General features: G+C 37.0%; 1 pseudogene; it reads left to right on the forward strand.

Moving 5' to 3' along the window:
* The first annotated feature begins 19,455 nt into the window (after positions 1-19,455).
* Positions 19,456-21,707, forward strand: part of LOC149259917 (protein TOPLESS-RELATED PROTEIN 2-like) — a 43,086-nt pseudogene continuing 40,834 nt past the window's right edge.

Consider the following 21,707-nt stretch of genomic DNA (forward strand, 5'->3'; position numbering starts at 1 on the left):
GATTGAACCAAATCTTTCTTTTAGCCAATCACCCTCACGCTATATTCCAAGCATGAATGTGGGATCTCATGGAATAAACCAAAAAAAACCAAACTAGGGTTTCGAAAGGCAAAACCACCTCAATCATCAACCAGTGATTCCACCTCATGGTTGGACATCACTAACCATCACCAGATTGGTCTCTATCCAAGTTGTCGAGGGCTTTAGAGATTTTGTTCCAACCCGACTTTTAGGACTAGGAACTCAACCCATAGTTGTCATTGGGCTCTAGAGCATTTGTCTAACCAAGGCTTCTAAGACTAGTAACTCAACCCACCAAGGGATCCAAAGCGTTTTTCCAACCAAGGCTTCCAAGAATAGTAACTCAACCTAGGTTGTTACAAGACTTCTAGAGTATTTGTTCAATCAAAGATCTAGGAAATAATAACTCAACCCACAACCATAAGGAACATGAACACCAACCAAAAAACAAAAGGTAAAACCCACAACAACATGGCTATCCAGGAAATGACAAGGCTAGGCAAAGCCACTCTCAATCCAAGCAATCCTCTATTCCAACGACAGATCATAACCAAGAAATCACATGCATGTACCATGCATACCAAAACTAGTAAGGAAACCATGCATGCAACTCGATACTTACAAAGTAATCCATATGTAGTTGTTGATCCCGCTGTCATCTTGCACTTTCCTGCTCTTCCTTTTCCTTCTTGCTATAAATCCAAGGTATGCCACAATGCTCCAAGAGTGCTCCAAGTAAACTCTAAGTGTGAAAGAGTATTAGAGAGAGAATACAAGAGAGAGCCATAAGTGAACCTAAAAAGCTATGAACTGATCCTAAAGCCTTTTTATCATTGAGGCCTCTAATTTCTTCATTTTCCTTCAATTTCCTCCTCACATGCATCCTTTTCTCCTAATTTCCATTATTTCATAAATAAAATGCTAATAAATGCATTTTAGCCTTTGCCAATTTCCCTTAGCCATAATAAACCAAATGAACACCCACTAGGATGTTTTGCCCACCATTTAACTTAGAATATGTGTCCCATGACCTTGGTCTTATATTCTTACATGAATTTTTAATCGGGGTTGCTATAGCATACCTTACCAAGTTTTATAACAATATGCCCATTTACATGCCATAATTTTTTTACTCCATTATAATAATAATAATTTATTATTATTATTATATTGGTTGTCGCTGTCTAACTTCCATTCTCTCGCCCAATGCTCTCATCTTTATGGACCTTCTGCAATATGTTTGTCATGCTATTTTAACGCTTTCAAAACGTATAATATCCAGTATAGGCTCATCCGCAACATCGTCGTGCCCACGACCACCTTTGTAGAACATTTAGTCCCACAAAGAACTCACAGAACTTACCTTTGATTAAAATCGTGCGTGGATCATCATTTGTGCAACTTTGTTCACAACAATTAGACAAGAGGCTCTGGAGGCCTGGGAGAACAATGCTAGTCCCCATGGCATCAATCCAACTAGGCACCTATGTGGAAGATAATACATACGACTCTCCCTCGTAGCTATTTCGTACCTTGTCCAACTCTGCTAACGAGACCCCATGTCACTTTGCATGCTCATGCTTGCTACTAGTATACGGTTCCTGTTGTGTTGCGTACCGAAAAAAAAAAAAAGTTCTCGAGTCCTTCTCAGCTTTCTTCTTTATAAAGAACCCATGATCACCATCAGAGTCACTGATCATTAGAAGCATCCCTCTAAAGACAAAACACATCCACCTCCGACAGAAATTTGACAATGAGAGAAAAAATATTTACCATGAGAATAAATATACCAACAACACACATAAAACATTAAACACAATATTTACCTTGGGAAATCCCCAACTGTGGGGACAAACCCAACTTCACGAATTCCATTAGTCTCGTGACCAAAACCTTGGACAAGCCTGACCAAGTGAGCCTTCATCGCTCACATCCTTAGAACCATTACAATGAAGTCTTCCAAGCTTTTTAAGGGCTTCATTATATGAATGAGAAAAAAACCATAAGTACGCTAAACCATGTGTCCAAAACCATTATCATTTAATGTGTTTAACTTTGACTCTTTCCCTAAATCAAATTTACCTAACCATAATTTCTTAATAAACAAAAAAATTAACAATACAATTGAGAACGCCAATTAAAATAATTGTATACCTAAAATATCACACTACTAATTTATATTACATATGCATTGCTTAATTGAGTTGACAAAATTATGTTACATATGAATGATGAGATATATAATAGTAAGCTATTAGAATCATGCTTATTTGATTTGGATGTGATCGCTGATGTATTTGTGCCATCATATCTTGTAAAACTACACTATTAAAGATATCTTTGACCTCTTTCTAAACTATTCCCCAGCAATAAATCATTGGCTCCCTAAGAATAAAGGCATAAAATTTAGGAAATAAAAAATATATTAAATTATTATTTAATAAATTTTATGCTTTAATTTTAGGCTACTTTTAAAGTGTGGTTTTACAAGATACTTTAGCCAGGGACCTTTTTGTATTAAGGTAATTTTGATTTAAATGCAAAGGAACCATACAAAAACTGATTTCCAAAAAAAAATGATTTTGTAAATCATGATGAACAGCATATCTCTTTATCCTTATCTGGTAGTAACCAATAAACCTGAATTTCTAAACTATACCCAAGCAAATGAATCAGTGGCTACCTAAGATTAAAGGCATAAAATTTAGGAAAAAAAAAAAAAAAATATATATATATATATATATATATATATTAAATTACTATTTTATTCTCTAATTCAGGTTATTTTTAAAAGTGTGGTTTCACAAGATATTTAGCAAGTGACCTTTTTGTTAAATGCAAAGGAATAATACATAAACGGAGTTGTCTACTGAGGTGGAGGAATTGTCTAGACGGCCAAAAATGGTTGGAATCTGGGTAAAAAATTTTCAAAAAATCTTGTAGAGGTAGTGTTTGAATCGTGTTTTTGATGGTGGAAATGGATTCAGCATCATAAAAAATGTCTAGAATACTTGAAATTTTGAAGTTTAACAACTATAACTTGGATTTACAAAAATCCTTGCCGGATTTTCTCTAAATATAATTATAATTTCCATAACTTTCCAGGTAATTCCTCCAACTAATTAAACTACAGCTTAAAAAACTGATTTCCAAAACAAATGATTGATATTGTAACCAGGGACCTTTCTGTATTAAGGTAATTTTGATTTAGATGTGAAGCAACAATATAAAAACTAATTGCATATTTTTTCATGCTTATTAGTAAAAAATAATAATGAATTTCTTCCAATGAGAAGATAAATTATTTGGAACGTGGCCTATGCAGGTCTCGAACCTGCGACGTTCGTGTTATTAGCACGATACATTAACCGAGCTACGACTTTGATTATGGAAAGTACCATGAATACAAGTAAACAACTAAAGCAAGAACTATTGATAATGATCACGTTTGCTTTTGGTCTTTTTAAATAACGACCGGAAGAAACTGCTTATTTATCCTTTCGTTTTTTGCTTTTATTTATATTTTTGAGCGTTTCTTTCCTATGTTTTATAAAAAATGTTTTTATTAAAATTGAATATTTAAAGCATGTGTATTTTAAAATTATTTTTATAATATAAATATTTAGATATATGCATCAACAACATTAAATATGTAATCAATATTTACTTTATTACTAATTTAATATAATTATTTTTTTCACTTACATAAAAGTATAATATATGTTAAAATTTATATAAACAAAATAGTCGACTTTAATTGTTGAATTTCATACATGGTAAACTAGCTAATGCCCCAAAAGGTGCAAAGAGAGGTCGATAGGATTGTTAAATTGGAATTGTTGAATTAGAAAAGTCATACTTTGATTTGAAATAATAATTGTTGTATTAGATTTTGGTTGTTTACTGTGTTTTTGTTAAGTTGGTAATACACAATTAAAATAATATTTGAAATATTGAGATGATGAAAATCCCATAGTTTGTCTATACATATCAAACACACGGCGATGCTTACCCTTGAGAGATGCAAGTTTGCCAAAGAACATGGAACCTGGCAGTGTTATACGTAGGAGTGGGGAAATATGAAAATCTGTGACTTATCTTGTCGCCTAACTGAGAAATTAATGAAAAGTTACCCCTATCAAGCCCCATTATTCCATCCTCTATAACCCCTGAGCTATTCAATGCACACCCAAATGCAAAACCCTCGAATTTTTTGGTGCCCATGTTGACTGTCAGGTTTAGGTCATCCACTTCCATCCATCAAGAGGAATTTGAAGAGTCTAAATAATTGCTTTGATAGTTGCATTGAGAAGAGGTTGAGGCATTCTCACAGGAAGGAGCTTGGGCATCCTACTTTGTCTGTATCTCTCTACATATCTGACTTTTGCAGGCCATAATTTTGAATAATTTTGACATACTTGCATTGAAGAAGTGACTATGATTACCTAGACTGACATTTATATTAGAAAAAATTGAGCATTTGACCCAGACTAATGTGATTCATTTATCTACTAACACAATGAAGGTCTGAGCAAGAGTCCTAAAGGATAAAGTGGTGACATAATCTGATATAAGAGAAAGAATGTTAGGATCCCTTGATTTTTATTTCTACCTCTACTTCTGTCATTTTCCCTCTTTGATTAGATGTCACTTTGAGAACTCTTTGAGAATACGTATACTGTATGATATAGACTCCTTTGCATTGCGTTCTCAAACCGTTGCAGGCGACTTAAAGAGGCATCATAGACAGGAGAAAGAGGAGAGTCTCTATGAAATAAGAGATCTTCATAGCGATGGGTTTTTGAAGATGATTGGCTAAGGACGGAACAAGCAAGAACAATAACACTAAGAGTTGTAAACAAAACAACAAATGGGCTTTTAAGAACGCCATTTCAGAGCGGGAAAATGCTTATAAGAAAAAATATGATGATATTGTCAGTCATCTAATGAACAATGTGAGATCAGGTCAATCCAAGTCAGTTTCAATTTCTTGAATGTTAGGTCCCTATAGTATTAGTGATTCCCCCATTAATATTGTCATTGTATCCCTTATTATTATTGTTGTGCCCCTATTGTGTACCTATGGTATTCTTACAAATTTGCCTATCACTTTGGAAGGGAAGATTGTCGAGTTAGAAGTGGAAGTTGTAGATGCGAACCTGAAATACAACCTTCTACTTGGGTGAAGTTGGACCCATGCCATGTTTTGTGTGGTTTCCTCTTTGTTCTGGGTGCTTCGTTTTCCTCATGAAGGAAAAAAAGTCATCGTCGATGAATTGTCCTTTATCTCTTTTGGTGCCTCAAATGGAAACGTCTCATATGTGGGAAATACCAATATTCCATATGAGAGCATGGGGGTAGGTCTTTTCAAAGATTCTGCTTTAATGGGAAATTTTTCTCTCCCACCTCCGCATGTCGCCTTGATCAATATGATCTCTATCTCTACTGACCTGTGGATCATTCCTTCTTCAGATCAGGTTGATTCGTTAGGTGACGCTATGCCACTAAGTCCCTTAGAATAAGCTTATCATGAATTTTTTTTGCTTCAGTGGCTACTTCAGAAAGTCATGTTGTTCTCACTACGTACCTGGATACCTATTCATGATCTCCTTGGCTTGGTTATTGGGATTCTACCGATCCCTTGAACAAGATATTCCCTACTGACGAGAGTATTGTTGAGGTTATGTCTCTTGATGAAACTCCTTGGAATGATGCCCATCATCATTCCTCATTTCTTCCAAGTCTAAGTGAGATTCCTTCATGTCTTGAAGCTTTTGTTTCTCATAACCCGACGCACCCACTTCAAACACCTGTTCTGGTGCATGAAGTTTTGTTCGAAGGTAATATGGGAAATATTACTGCAACCATGCCAATCAACATTTCCATTAAACTTGGAATTATTGAGAACATTCACATTGGGGTTTCTTGTTCTCCTGATGAGATCAGGGTTTACACTGACCTTTTCAAATAATTTCGTGATGTCTTCACTTGGTTGAGGAAATGTCTGGTATTGATCCAACTATTGTGGTGCATGAAATACCCACATATCCTAATGCGAAGCCTGTTCATCAACGACTTCGTCCCGTGCATCCTAGGAAGGCCGCTACTATTAAGGGAGAAGTTGAAAAACTTCTAAAGGCTGGTTTTATTTACCCTATCCCATTGACATATTGGGTCTCTAATATTGTACCTATTACTAAAAATCAGGGGAAAATTTAAGTTTGTTTTATTACCGCGACATCAACCTAGCATGCCCTAAATATAACTATCCTACTCTCTTTATTGATCAAATCATTGATGAGTGCACTGGGAGTGAGATCTTATCTTTTATGGATGTTTTTTCTGGTTACAACCAGGTTAACATATTACTTGTTGATCAACACAAGGCAACTTTCATCTGTCCATGGGGGACTTTTGCTTATATGAAGCTCCCTTTCAGTCTTAAAAACGTTGGTGCTACCTTTAAGAGAGCAATGCCATATGCCTTTCATGAAATTAAACACATTGTTCAGCCTTATCTCAACGATTTACCATCTCATTCTGCTAAGCATTGTGACCACCCGGACCACCTTCGAGCAGTCTTTTTGCATTTTTGACACTATAATATCTGTCTCAATCCGCATAAATGTGTCTTCTGCATAGAATATGGTCGACTCTTGGGTTTTGTTGTGTCCAAATAAGGTATCTGAATAGATCCTCTGAAAGTTGAGGCTATTGTAAATCTACCCCCTCCTTCATCGCTGCACCAATTGCAGAGTTTGCAAGGAAATGCTAATTTTCTTCGTTGCTTTGTCCCTAATTACGCCGAGCTTGCCAAGGGATTTAATTTCTTGCTCAAAAGGGGATCCCATTCATTTGGGATGGAATTTCCAAATAATATTTCGATTCTCTAAAGAAAACACTCATCAGTGCTCCTTTATTGCATCCCCTGACTATCATCATGATTATTTCCTATACTTGGCCGCGACTGACATTACCATTGCTATGGTGCTGGTACAAGATGGTGATGATGGAAATGAACATGTGGTTTATTATTTGAGTCTAAATCTTATTGACATTGAAACACAATATTCTCATGTTGAGAAACTTGCCTTGGTAGTAGTCCATGATGTTCAACGATTTCACCATTACATTCTTCTATGGAAGACCACAATGATTTCTGACTGTAACCCCATGACTTATATTTTAACTTGTCAATTGCTTGGGGGAAAATACTCTAAATGGATTTTTATCCTACAAGAGTTTGATTTGGATTTTACTGCCGCCAAATCAAAGAAATCACTCGTTTTTTCCGAATTGATCTGTTCCCTTCCTTCTGCAAACACCTCCACTAATTTTACTGAGAAGATTCTTGATGAAACTTTGTTTCTCATCAACATTCTCGACCCGTGGTACAGAGATATAATTGTTTATATTTAGACTGAAACTTTATGATCTGAGTTGTCTCAATTTGATTGATGCCGCATCCGACATCAGTCTCAACCTTATTAGATTATTCATGATACATTGTACAGAGTCAGTGTTGATTATGTTCTTTGCAGATGTCCAACACTTAAAGAGGTTGAACGAGTCTTGAATGACTGCCACTCTAGGGCATGTGGTGGTCAAATTTCAAGCTATTCCATTGCTCAGAAGATCCTTCGTGCCGGTTATTTCTGGCCTTCTATCTTCAAAGATTGTATTCTGGCCGTTCAAAAGTACCATGAATGTCAGATTTATAACCGCAAATAATGTACCTTGCCAGCACCCTTACACCCAGTCATTACCATTGGCCCATTTTCTAAATGGGGCATATATTTCATGACATGTAACCCTCGCTCGACTGGGGGGCATGGCTATATCATCATCGTTGTCGACTATTTTACTAAATGGGCCAAGGCGATGCCCACATATAATGCTAACGATATCATTGCTGCTCAGTTCCTATTTAACCATGTCATAGCCCATTTTAGCGTCCCTCAAGCCATTTTCACTGATCACGGATCACATTTTCATCAGTACATGATGGCAGAGCTGACTGCTTAGTTGGGTCTTCGCCATGATAACTCAACTCCTTACTATCCACAGGCCAATGGGAAAGTTGAAGCGACAAACAAAGTCTTGATTACTATGCTTCAACAAACCATTGGGAAGCATAAAAAGGATTGGCATCTCATGCTATTCTCGGCTCTTTGGGCTTACCAGACATCGGCTAAGACATCCACTAGTTTCACTCCATTCCATCTGGTTTATGGTTTAGAGGCAACACTCTCGATCGAGTGTGAAATTCCTTCATTAAAATTAGCTATCGAGCTACTCCCTGATACCTCACCTGAAGAGGAGAGGTTAATTTATCTCGAGAGACTTGATGAGACTTATCATATTGCTACGATGGTGATCGAATCACATAAAAAATGATTTAAAGCTCATTTTGGTCAAACTGTTTCTCCACGCAATTTCACTGAAGGTGACTTGGTATTGCTGCATGACCAAGCCAACGATAAGTTTGGAGCTGGGAAGTTTGAACCTTGTGGCATGAGCCATATATTGTTAAACATGTCTTGCAAAAAGGCACCTATGAACTAGTTGACTACAAAGGAAATGCATTATCATAGCCCTGCAACGGGCTTTATTTGAAAAAGTATTATGCGTGAATTCCATGTAATTACTCTTATACATTATTGTGTCAATTCATTGGTGTGTAGTTTTGATTTCTTGGTGTGATTTGCAAACATGTTCCTTCTTCTTACCTTGTGTTCCACTCAGTTTGTAGATGTCGTCAAACCATTATGTTGGTTTTGCTGATGGTGCTTGTCATATCACAAGGAACTTATCCTATGCAGCTTGGGCACTCTTTGCCCTTGATGGCGAGTTGATCAATTTAAAAATTATTTTCCTCGGATGAACAACCAATGATATTGTTGAGTACAGTGAAATTATTGAATTGTTATGAGAAGCAGTTGCTCTTGGCATTAGAAATTTAGTTGTTAAGTTAGATTCAAAACTCGTTGTGTTACAATTGAATAGTCATTACTCAGTAAGAAATCCACAAATTTTGTGTATGTATCTACATGTTCGATTACTGGAAATAAATTTTGATTATATCACATATCAACACATTCCATGGAATTTGAATACACTAATAGATGCATTAGCAAATTATGTTCTTGATAGACATTTGCATAACTTATAAAACTGATAACATCATCATGATACATGAACAGATAAGTAGAAGATAAAAACATGTGCATGTGTGTGTATATATATATCTATATATATATATATATATATATATATATATATATATATATATATATATATATATATATATCATGTCTGTCAAAGTTTGTTCATCAAAATTTCAAAAAATAAGTGTTCTGGGACACATGGCTTTCAAAGCCTACAATAGTGCAAAAAACACGACTAGAAAAGGCTATTCACCCACATGATGCTCGCAATAGCATGAGACCGCTCTGATCACTCAGCCCAACAACTGATGCAGTCTCGCAGACACTCCTACTGTATGCCTTTGGTATCGCAGTGGCACGTCATCTATAGTTGCGTATTCTGGAATCCCTTGGGTGATTACTTCCAGATTTCGTTCCATTTCTACCATAGGATTTACTCCTTCCTCATATGGAGCATCTTCTATCTGACGTGCTACTCGTCATGTTATTGGCGACATGCTAGGAGGCCTTTCTGGTCCCACATCTACACATTTATCACAAGTAAACTCTCAGATACACTTTAACAAAAAACTCATAAAACTTGAAAAATCCAAAAACAAGTTTTACTTGCATCAGTCCACTGTTCACCTGGTGGTAGAGGTAGATCTGGATCCCCTCTGAAGTTCGTGCCTGCATAGGTATATTCATCCACAATGATCATTTATTGGTGTAGCCAACTGAAGAACGACAGAGGGAAATGCATCCCCTAGCCCCCTCCTCCACGAGGCATGATATCAGTCCATCTGAGAAGCCTTAGATCTTGTGGAGCAGGATCCAATATCTCTGTCCACCGGTACTGAAATAGGGGCACACGCTCCAAAAATAAAGTGACCAAAATTGAACCAAAGCCGAATTGTTTCAAGTTTCCCAACTTGCCTTTGGTCAGTTTCCTCTTCATGTTGGCCAGTAGTCCCTTGCACTAGTTGAACATTGTTGGAGTAAGGCAATCCATTGCATACAGGAATTGTGATTTTAAGAGCCTAAGACCCAACTATATGGGCCATGGTGTGTAGAATTTTCCTTAAGGGAAGATTTTCAATGGTCAATATCTTCACCTTCCCGCTCACAATTGTCTCTACACCCGGGTAATGCCTTCTGATTAAGGCATTGGTGCTCTCACCTCCATCACAGGATCCGAAGAGTTGGACTCTTTCCCCTCTTCTAGAAAATACAGTAATGAAGTAGATATCAGCTACTTCCAACTCTAGGTCTTGTACTCTGATAATGAAGATCTGCCGATGAACATCCCATAGACTGATCAGATAGTGTAGCAGCTCATTTTGAGCTCCGAGTCCTGGGGTTCAAAATAATTTCAATAAACCATAGTTCCTTAAAGCATTGACACATTCATCATTTTGGGCAGCCTGGTGATCTTTTGCCTCATGGCTCCTTTCCTTCCATTTGGTGACTATGTTGTCCAGATCTCCTACAAAACAACCATTTACATTAATTAAATGCCTTTTCACGGACCAAAAACTCAAAAATTTAGATCAAGAGAGAATATTTCTCTTCATTTTTTCCACCCTACGGCCATCACGTCTGTTTTAATTAATTCCGCGCTGGTAGAGCGTGAGCCTTTTGGGCTCAGGGGACATCAAAGCAGATCTGATGAGTAGACTCGCATTGATCGCCCCCGATTTTAAAATTTGAAATCCTCCCTTTTGACCCATAAAAAACTCAAGAAATGGCATGAAAGTAGAATGAAAAGCATGTAAAAAGGAAGAGCTCTTACCTATAGCTGATAGTTCGTGAAATGATTCCCTATATCTCCCACATTGCTTGCCTGAAGAATCAAGGAAAATAGGGTAAAATGCACTCTCCTAATACTCCAAGTAAAATGGTAAAAATGCTTTTACTTTTAGCCTACTTATAAGTTTTTAAACACATTTTTGCCAATATTTTATTATTTTCCTCGATATCAGTGATGTGCGGTTGTTTTTGTGTAGTTGCAGTTTCTTTTCGATGATTACAGTGATCATTTTGACTGATTCAATGAATTTTTGTATATTGTTTTGAGGCTTCTGCGATTAATTCTTTGTGTGTAGTTTTATCTCTTTTTTGGACTTGTTAAAAACAAACGAAAAAGGAACCCCCCTAGAGTTATCTTTAAGCTCTTTTTTGACTCTTGAAATATGAAAAGATTGTCGAGTACTTGTATTTTTGAACTCGTTAAAATAAATGAATTGATGCCATCTTATTATATGTTTACCCCTTTTTTAGGACGAGATTGACTATTTACGAAAAAGGTACACCTTGGTCGATATGGTCAAGAGGTTCTCTTGAATATTGTTTTCTACCTTTTCAGGTTTGAGAGACAAATTATGAAAAGGGACATGATGGAGTTTTCTTTTTCGTCTATTTTTCAAACTCTCTAAATATGAAAAATATACCGAGTTATTCTTCCATTAGACTCGTTAACAATTAAATGATGAAAGGCTTGTCATCGTGATGAGATCGAGTATCTCCTTCCTACGACTTGTAAAACTTACTAGGATGGATTCATTCGAAGAATGAACTTATAACACAAGAATATGTTATCCCCTTCAAGCTTGTGATAAAAATAATTGGGGTACTTGCTAGAAATAGTGAGGAAAAATGAAAGTGAAACATCTCTTGTATAGGCAACATGTCTCTCTTGAACATGACACTCATCTATTTCTCATGTCGGGTTTGGGATATCCTCACTCAGTCACTTGTCTTTCCGGGTTTGGGTGATCCATTTTTCCTCTCATATGACTATTCCATTTCGTCATCATGACCCTTGGTCCTATGTTGAGTCAAATGCTGCCACACTCCAGAGTCGTGTCACCAATGTTCAAGAGAAGTCCTATCTGCAGTTTATTACCTATACATTGTCTAACCCTTTTCTACAGTCTTGGATCATACTCATTCATTCCACTTTATTCCTTGTTTCGTGTCAATGATGAGGGAATCCCTATGGCCCTCCTTCGATGGGTCACTTCCTATCAACTTCAGCTCATTATCTAGGAAGATGACTTAGAGACTCCCTTTCAGTACCTTAGATCTTGCATGCCTTAATGGCAAGTTCTTCGCATCCGGCAACAAGTTTTCATCATTGACCTTCGATCAGATGATTCCAAGAGTGTTTGGATTCACCTTCATTTTCACATTCACAGATTGTACTGTCGTACCTTGAGGACCATTGTCATTATTGGTGGTTTCTCTCATACCTGTTAAAGGTCCACATCATTGGCCAGTAATCAGGTGGTTTTCTATCATGTTCGACTTCAACTCATTCATTCGCGTGTTAGAATTCGTACTTCGATTGGGTTGGGATGGAGCACAAGACCCTAAGTTTTGTCTGATATAACTAAGGCTGCGTGGAGTTCTGTACTGTTCATGATTGTACACAAGTTTCTTCTATACAGATGGTTGTGACCATACCATGGGATTTTATATTTATTATGATGGTGATCCTTTTCATTCAGATGGCTACGCCCATATCGTGCATCCTTTCACGTAGTCCTTTCAATTTAGATGGCTGCGTCCATATCGTGGATTCATGTTTTTTGATATCATATATGTATATGCATATGTGTCCTTGATTTGTAGGTCTACTGAAAGTGTTTCTTCTCGTCCTTGCAAAAGCTCATAAAGAATCTCATCCATCACTCCTGCTTCTGCCTTCATGCTTTAGGGGGCATATGTTAAACAATATTTTGTTACGCCTCTTGCACTTCCCTGTGACATACCCTGAAGTGCCCGAAAATTGGTAATCATGCAGTGTACGCATCCCGATATGCAGTCCAGATCCTCCCTAAAACACTGATGGAAACATGCCTTGAGCCTTCCCTGAAGAAGTAAGCTCTAAAACCCTAATTTCAGGACCAGCGCGACCCTGACACTGGCAACTAGTGCTGGTCGCAAGTTGAACTATACTGGCCCCACGCTGCCAGTGCACCTTTTTCTTGGATACTCGCTCTAATCCCTAAAAGGAAAGTTTTCCCAAAGAGGACAAGAAGCTTTATGATCTACAGGCTTCCAAAATGACGAGTTGGAGGTTGTTCGGTGTGGATGTGGTCGAATTCTCTCAATATTGCCTTTTGATCTTATCCCTATGAGCTACCTCCTTGAGATGAGGGCCTTCCCCTATCTTTGGAGAGATCCTAACTCCTTTTCCCTACCTATATATTCATCCTCTCCCATTCCCAAATGGTTGGTCTTTGGTTATTTTCACCCTTATGCTGAGATAGTGCGTACATGCTACTCATTCGGCTTGGAGAAGGAGTGCATGGAGAGCTTGAGCTTGAACTTGGACATTCACTCAAGGAGATCTTATTGACATCAAGGCTTGGTTGTATGCTTCCTAATTTATTTCATTAATATATACAACTGTTGGTTCACTTTCAATAAATCTTTGTGTTAATGCATCATTTATCTTAATGCTCCTTGATCTGTTAAGTGAATTACTTTAGACTATGCTTGTTGTGCTTGTATGATTTTTTGTGTCTTTTATCTCTTGTGCAGGTATCCAAACATAATGAGCATTAGAGCTGAGCTTGAAGATCAAGTGATTCAAGATCTTCAACAAAGGAGCACGTCATAACATCAGAATGAGGTAGGCCATATTCCTCTTCTCTCATTTCGATTATAATTTAGGAAAGTGTCATGTATATTGTCATGTAGGTTGCTAGTCCCACTCATTGGGCTAGAGGAATCATCTCTGTCCGCAAAGAGGATTTACCTAGAAAACATTGGGTTTCTAGCTCTCTGATGCTTGAAAAGATTATTGAGGCCAATCCTCTGTTCCGAGACAAGCTACAATTTCCTTCTCTGAAAACTTCTCACTTGTGAACACTTACCAATCAAAGGTTTATATACATTTTCTTTTGAGTTGACTTATTAGACAATTGTTCAAATTTGAGTATTTTATGCCTACCATATAGTAGTTGTTGTAATCAGTTTAGATGACCAATACCAATAGTATATTATTCTATGAGGTCTATGCTAGGTGCATGTTACTGATTTCATATTCCTGGTATTGGTGTTTGAAATTTATGGCAGTTTGAATTGGCAGCATCAACTCTGTAAAAATCCAAGGCCCAACCCAGACATAAAAACATTGTTTGTTGATCACAGTTGTGGACAGCCGAATGGAGCTCATGCACCATCTCCTACAACTAATCATCTTATTGCAATGATTAAAAAATGGGAGGCTTCTTTCCACTTGGTGCTCATGGAGTATGTTGAACTACGTGTGTATTTTTAAAAATTTCTTGATTAGATTGTTGATAATTGTCCATATAAAGAGAAGTTGATTTGAGTGTATTTGAATCATGAATAGTTTTATCTGATATGCTATTTTAATGTTTATTTCCAACCCCCATTTCAAGCAGCACATGCACCCTTTTCTACTACCTTTTCAGGTTGGATGTCTAATGCCCACTCCTACACCACATCCTGCAGTCTTTGCAGGGTCAATTGGACTTATTGCTACAACAAATTCAGGTAACTTATACATCGAACACCATGAAACATAAATACTACACAACCATTGTGGAAGATGGAAATTTGTGAGGCATTAATGCCAAAAGAACATTGATGGCCAAATTTCTTTTTACAATTCCATGGTACCCGATCACGAATAAGTGCACATGGGAAAAGAAACTGAGCACAATAGCTAGAAAACTATAGCAACGAAACACCTAATTCCATAATTATTTTCCAAGATTATGTATTGCACTCTGTGCAGGACTCATGACTCTACCAAAATGCAATGGGAATTTGATATTGCCCCACCTGTATGGAGAACACATAACTATACATCACATTATGGAAACTTCCACATTTTATCTTCTAAAATGCATCACAATTTTCCATTCAACAGCAAAATTGTTCCACCAAATATTATTGAATCAACAACTCTTCAAATAACATGAAGAAATCTTTACTTTTTGAAGTTCTTAAATGCACCAATATCATCCAATTATCCTTGCATATATAGAGGGTAAGGCCCCCCATTAATTGGTGTGAAAGGATTCATCTCCAAGAAAGTGAAGACCAAACATAGCATACAAACACATCCAATGAATTCCAAATAAATAATCTGTACACAAACCCACACAAAGAATTTGCTTTCCCTTTCTCTACCTTATCGATCAAGTTTTTCACCCACTTGAATATTATAATTATATTGGTTCCACTATGACTTACCTGGGACCGAGAAAGAGGATAAAAGAAGAGAAATGAATAATTCATGACAACTGTAAAATAACTCTTGTAAGATGAGAACAACAGAGATATAAACTTTACCCATAAATAAATTGAAAACTCCTTTTATGAAAGTCTCAATTTTGCCTTGAATTTGCAAAAGGAGAACACATATATGAGACATATCTCATGATGAAATGGGTTAACTCCCCTGCAAATAACGAACCAAATTTTTTAAGGCCCAAATTGAAAATTGAAACATGTTCAATATTTTGAAATTAAAAATACAGAAAGTAGGTTTTGTCAGCTGGTTGAAAGATGGTATTTCCTCTCTTCAATATAGATATAAATCCAAAACATTAAAGACCTGGAGTTAAAAAGGCAACTTAGAGTTTTTCCAATTTGAGTCAAATCTCAAAGTTGTCAAGAGGCAATCATAAACAAGATCATATGTTGGTGTGGAACAATCACAGGCATAGACACACATGTAAAACCTGTTGGAAACAATGTTAATACTGAGAGGGGGGTGAATCAGTATTAAGGCTAATTTTTAACTCTTTATGCCAATTTAATTTTCTTATTCAAACTTGGAAACCATCCACATGATCAACAACAACATATCATATGGTAGTGATATGAAATCAACATACAAGCACACACCATGAGAATCATACATATAAGACACAAGGTTTTATGTGGAAACCCTTTCGGGAAAAAAAACACCAAACCTTGTTGTTGTTATTGATGTAAGATAAGAGCACCTAATCTATTACATCAATCTATTTTGTGAGCCACCACACATAGGAAACACCATCTCCCTTTGATTGTTTGATATCACCCACTAGCAGGAAGCACCAACTCCCTCCTTTTGTAGACACATGTCCAGCTTACCAGAAGCACCATGTGAAGCACCAACTTCATGGATTTGTTGCAAGCACCAACTTGCAACTCCTTGGATTTATGCAAGCACCAACTTGTAGGAGGAACCAACCCCCAAGCCTTCTCAAGAACCCACTAGATATGGAAGCACCAACTTCTTGTATGCAGGTTCCAACCCACACTCAATAAGGAACTCAATGTTCTCTGTAATTGGCAGCCACTATGCCTGATATCAACTATGTTATCTTCACAACCTTTCTCACTCTGCAGTAGCCTACTGATCTACACAACAAAATTAACTCATCACAACCCACACAACTCTATGTTCTCTACTCTTCTTTAGAATACATTTAAGCTTTTGGCCTTCTACTCTAAAAAACACACCTACATCACTCAAATTCTTCTTTTCATAGGCTCTCTTGACTTCTCACTTAGCACAAGCTCACTTAGCCTTCTTCATCAACACAAGCACCTTCAACCTTTTGCATAGAAGCACTCTCTCTTGGGGTCACTTTCATTTTCTTAGGCACACTTAGCCTATCACTGCAAAACTGGCTCACTTTAGCCTCATACGCAACAACACATACACAAATCTCTCTCAACTATGCTACTTTCCCCCCATTTATCAACTATATTCCTTTGCTGCACATTGGCCGATGCTGCCACTATTGTATTGTATCCACATTGCCTGAGTGTACCTCAACATGGATCTTCCATTTTGTTGTTGCATCTGACTTGGCCTCTGCCATTGCATTAAACATGAGAATGGGTACCTAAGTGTTTCTCCATACTGAGAATTAATTCTTAGTCTACCTGCACACTTCAACCAGTCACTATCCTCTTTGTAAACAAATCTCCTATCCATGAGGCTCTTCACGCTTATTCATGGCTTCACACAAATTGACTATACTTCAACATGGATTCTTTGATCTTAATTTAATTTCTAAGAGGTGCATGGGAGCATAGGGACAACTTGTCTCACCTTGAGGTAGGCCTAACACTCTTTTCTGCAAATTGTGGTCCTTGCTGCCTTGACCCTGTGATTTTTGACAGTCATTATTACTCCTGAGACCAACACGTTTGCGCAATCATGGTCCTTTCTACCAAAACATCCATCTTCCATACACCTTTGTATAGTTATATTGGAGCAACAACATATTGTAACTCATACAAGAAGAACATTACGATATCACTCAATTCTGATACCTATAGCCCCTTGTGCTCTACCTCTCTTGTTCTTCCACTATGGAATTGGGAGTTGTGACCAATGACTTCATATACCACTGTAGTGTTATATCGAAGGCCCTACATATCGCAACTTATATTAAAAAGGCCCTTGCGAAATCACAAAATCTCGATTTGTGTTTAGCTCCTTTTTCTTAACCCTCATTGCTTTTCACACCATATGACCGCTGCCTATGACAGCTAGTGTAGCACCTAGGTGCCAAGCCTTCAGGCTCCTACTGAGGGCCTATCTCCATGTATTATAGCTCTCAACTTGGGTTATTTTGGGTCTCCACAACCAATTGCTAGTATCATCGGAATCCCTTTCATCATAAATTTCCTCATAAAGAATTTATACTAGAGTTACGAGATGTACAACCGCTGAAATACTTCATAGCACTTAGGTGTTATCACTGTTTTGTGCCCTTGGTTCTTTGGGTCTCCACATGACCATGTGCCAGATAATATCAACGCCCCCTTTTATCGTAACTTTTTCAAATACCATTTGCACAAGAATTACAAAGTCCTCAACCTCCGATATGCTGACCTCTGGGATGACATCATGCTTTTGTTATCTCTCCACGTGGCGCCTCCTAAGCGGTGACATGTGCCACCCTGATTTGCTCCATTAGGACACCAAAAATTCCAAAACAAGCTACCATGTGTCCACCATACTACCATGTCATGCTGACGTCAGTTGCCACTGCGACTTCTCAAAGCCAATCACATGTTGTCATGTTTCCTACTAGAGGAGAGATAAGGGGTCCCTTTAAGCCTTGGTTTTGCAATGAAAACCTTTGTTCATATTCTTCTTCGCAAACGTCAAAACTTCCAAAGAGTTTCAATCTGTGAGGACTTACAAGGTTCTGATATTCTGATATGCTTCGAACTCTAATATTCCGATGGCCTCCAGCTTCCAATATCCCGATATGACATGCTTTGATGTCCCAATATTCTATGACTTCCGATATTATGATATGACCTACTCCAAGGACCCGATATTTTCCGATATCAGCCTTCTGATGCTCCTATGGCCCTATGATCTGGGGTTTTGATATTCTCCAAACTTCGATACAACTTGCTCTAATGTCCGATATCGCCTGCTCCAATCTGTTGACCTCCAATATTTCGATCTGCTTAGAATTTCAAGACCCTGACTTCAGCAAACCATAACTTTTGATCCAGGAGCCATTTTCAGACTTCCACACACCATTGGAAAGCTCTTTCAGAGAACTTTCAATGGATAAGGTTTGATGTAGGCTTTGATCCCATATTCTACCTATAAAATGGCTGCAAACTCTCTTCCATTATTTTCTCCTTAACTCTTCTTCTTGTTCCTAGAATCCTGAACTCCCAACCACCATAGTCATCATTTTATGGCTTCTCCAGTAAGCCTGCTACTATGATGATTCTCTACAGAGCACTGCAACAACCATGGGATTCCTCTTGGACTCCCAATCACCATAGTCATCATTTTATGGATTTTCCAATAAGCCTTCTACTGTGATGATTCTATATAGAGCACTGTAACAACCATGGGACTCCCCCTGAGATTGACACATCAAGCATATCAATTCTAGCTCAATTATCATCATAGCCAGGCTAGGGAACATTAAAGCCAACATCTGTTGCAATAAGCATCCATACTAGTGTGGTTGACATCAAATCCAACATTCCTACCAATAGTTAGACAATTCCAAATTCCCAAAACATCTCCCAACATGATTGTTGACATCAATGCCAACACACTTACAACCATTAGCCATCCACACAATTCCAACTGTTCAACAAAAGCATTGACTAAAAAGGGTTCAAAGATCTTTGTCATCTGTTACATGAGATCATAGGATACTATTCCTCTTCAATGTAATGTCAATGATGGTATTTAGTATGGAACCTGATTATAACATCTAATAATTCACTAATTCTACTTCCTTAGCAGGTTGGATGACTAATGCCCACTCCTACACCTCATCCTACTGTCTTTGCAGGGCCAATTGGACTTAGTGTTGCAACAAATCCAGGTAACTTATACACCAACAATTGACATGGAAGTTCTGTTGATATGGATTATATAGGAAGCCATTTTCTATAATTCTGATTATGGTTTATATAGGAAGTGATGTCATTTATATGTTGGCATCTTTAGCTTTTATATGGTTGAGTAATCCCCTTTTGATTTGTTGCTCTAGCTGCTTTGTTGAAGCACCCGAGGACCCCTTCTAATGCTCCCTTAGGGGATTATCAGTCAGTTGATTCTTATTACATTCTAAAACGAGCAAGGACAATTGGGCAGTCTGGTGATGAGGTATTCTGACTTTTCCTTCTCCATATAGTTCATTTTCACTGTCAAACATCAACTAATGTAATTTTATAGTTAGTTAATAATGAAGAAAATGTAACAGGTAAAAATCTTCATTCAAGTATCAATGTGGTTGTTTGTAAGAGCAGCAATATTTTTTGAGGATTAGGTTCTTTAACTATAATGTTAAATTACTAGGTTCCAAATCCAGATCCAGATTCAGATATAGATCCACCAGTTTTTTGAAAATCCAAGATCTAGAAATGCCTGGAAAACGACAAGTACAAACAAATATAAAATATTTTATAATTTTCAAAATTTAAATTTATATAAATATAAAAATAAAAACATATGCTAATTTTTACATACAATAAATAATTATCATATAAATAATTCCAAACTTAATGTATCATTTAAAAAAAAAACAAAAAACATATGTGAATTTTTAAATATATAACTTCAATATAACACTTTAAAAATAATTATTAATTTAATCATAATAAAATTAATGCATATAAACTTATTTTTAGAAAACTTACTTTTTTAAACTTGAAAAGAAACTTTAAAATTGATTAAAATAAAAACTTACTTTATAAACTTTAAAATATCTAAATAAATATGGGTGGATTCTAATCTTCATGTCACATGAATTACTGATTATAAAGTTTATTATATGTCTTTTGTTAAAGGTTATAATATGGTCAACTAACATAAAAATAATGAATTGTCGCCGACCAATTCCCTAGTTTATTTTCGTGGATGATGATTCATTAATACATTTCTTATTATTTATTCATTAACTTGCGACTAGATGGTTGAATTTTCCATTTTGGAATTTTGTGTTGACGTTCGCTGTAAATTTGTGTGTTGACGTTGACGACTTTTTTACCCACAGAGAGAAGTTGGGCGAATCTATGCAGATCTGGATCTGAATCTATTGTAGAAATTAATGTGTAGATTCAAAATTGCTTATAAAATTTACTAAATCACAAGACTTGAAGCTGTTAACACTCAGCCTGTCCCTAAGCTCCTTAAAGGGATACGACTGAGGTAACCACAAACCAATCTTTGGATTGCAGGTGCTAGCCCACCTGCAATCAGAGAGGGCTCTCTCTTAATGATTTAGCTTTGTTGATGATGATTTTAGGCTAGTTATTGAGTTCAAGGGGTTTTGTTTAAGTTTTGGTGGGAAGGAGGATTCTTTCAAACAGAGTTGGGATGCATAGTGTGAGAAGTTCAAACCATTGGGCATGGAGTCATGGATTAGGGCTTGCTGTTGCATTTTCTTGGTCACAAGAGGAATACAGAGCAGCACAGCTACACATAGAACAATATCAAGCTGGAATAAAGATGGAATGAAGGTCAGTGAATGAAAGGCAGCTAAGTAGCTCTCATTATGCTAACAGAGGGAAGGTGAATGAACATTTATATAGGAGCAATCAAGGATTCCTAAATGACATTCATATATGAAGGAACTAGCGTAAATATGAGCAAATCAGTATTCATATTAAGGACTAATTCAGAGGAAAACATAGATAAATCACAGAAATTGAGAACAGAATACAACTAAGTAAGCTCTGAACTATTCTTTCTTCCTGCTATTTAGATAGTGATACAATGGTGGCATAAACACATGTAAACTGTAAACAGAGGTGAGAAACACTTATTGGGCTATGTAGAAGCATTAGAATCCCATAGTCACTCTTTAGCCATTAAACACAACAGACAGTTCATCATCCAAGCATTCCAACGATCTTTGATTATAGAGGCTCTCAAAAAAATTACAGCGCATGTCTGGAGAGGAAGTTATCAACCAACCAACCCTTTCTACAATGCAGAGGGTGGTTTATATAGGGAAAATATCTACAAACAACAGATCTGAGACAGATCTCATGAAATAAGCG

The sequence above is a fragment of the Pinus tabuliformis genome, chromosome 6 (genome assembly GCF_031772625.1).
Source record: "Pinus tabuliformis cultivar Carrire ecotype Pingquan chromosome 6, CPIR1, whole genome shotgun sequence".
In the NCBI taxonomy this organism is placed as follows: Eukaryota; Viridiplantae; Streptophyta; class Pinopsida; order Pinales; family Pinaceae; genus Pinus; species Pinus tabuliformis.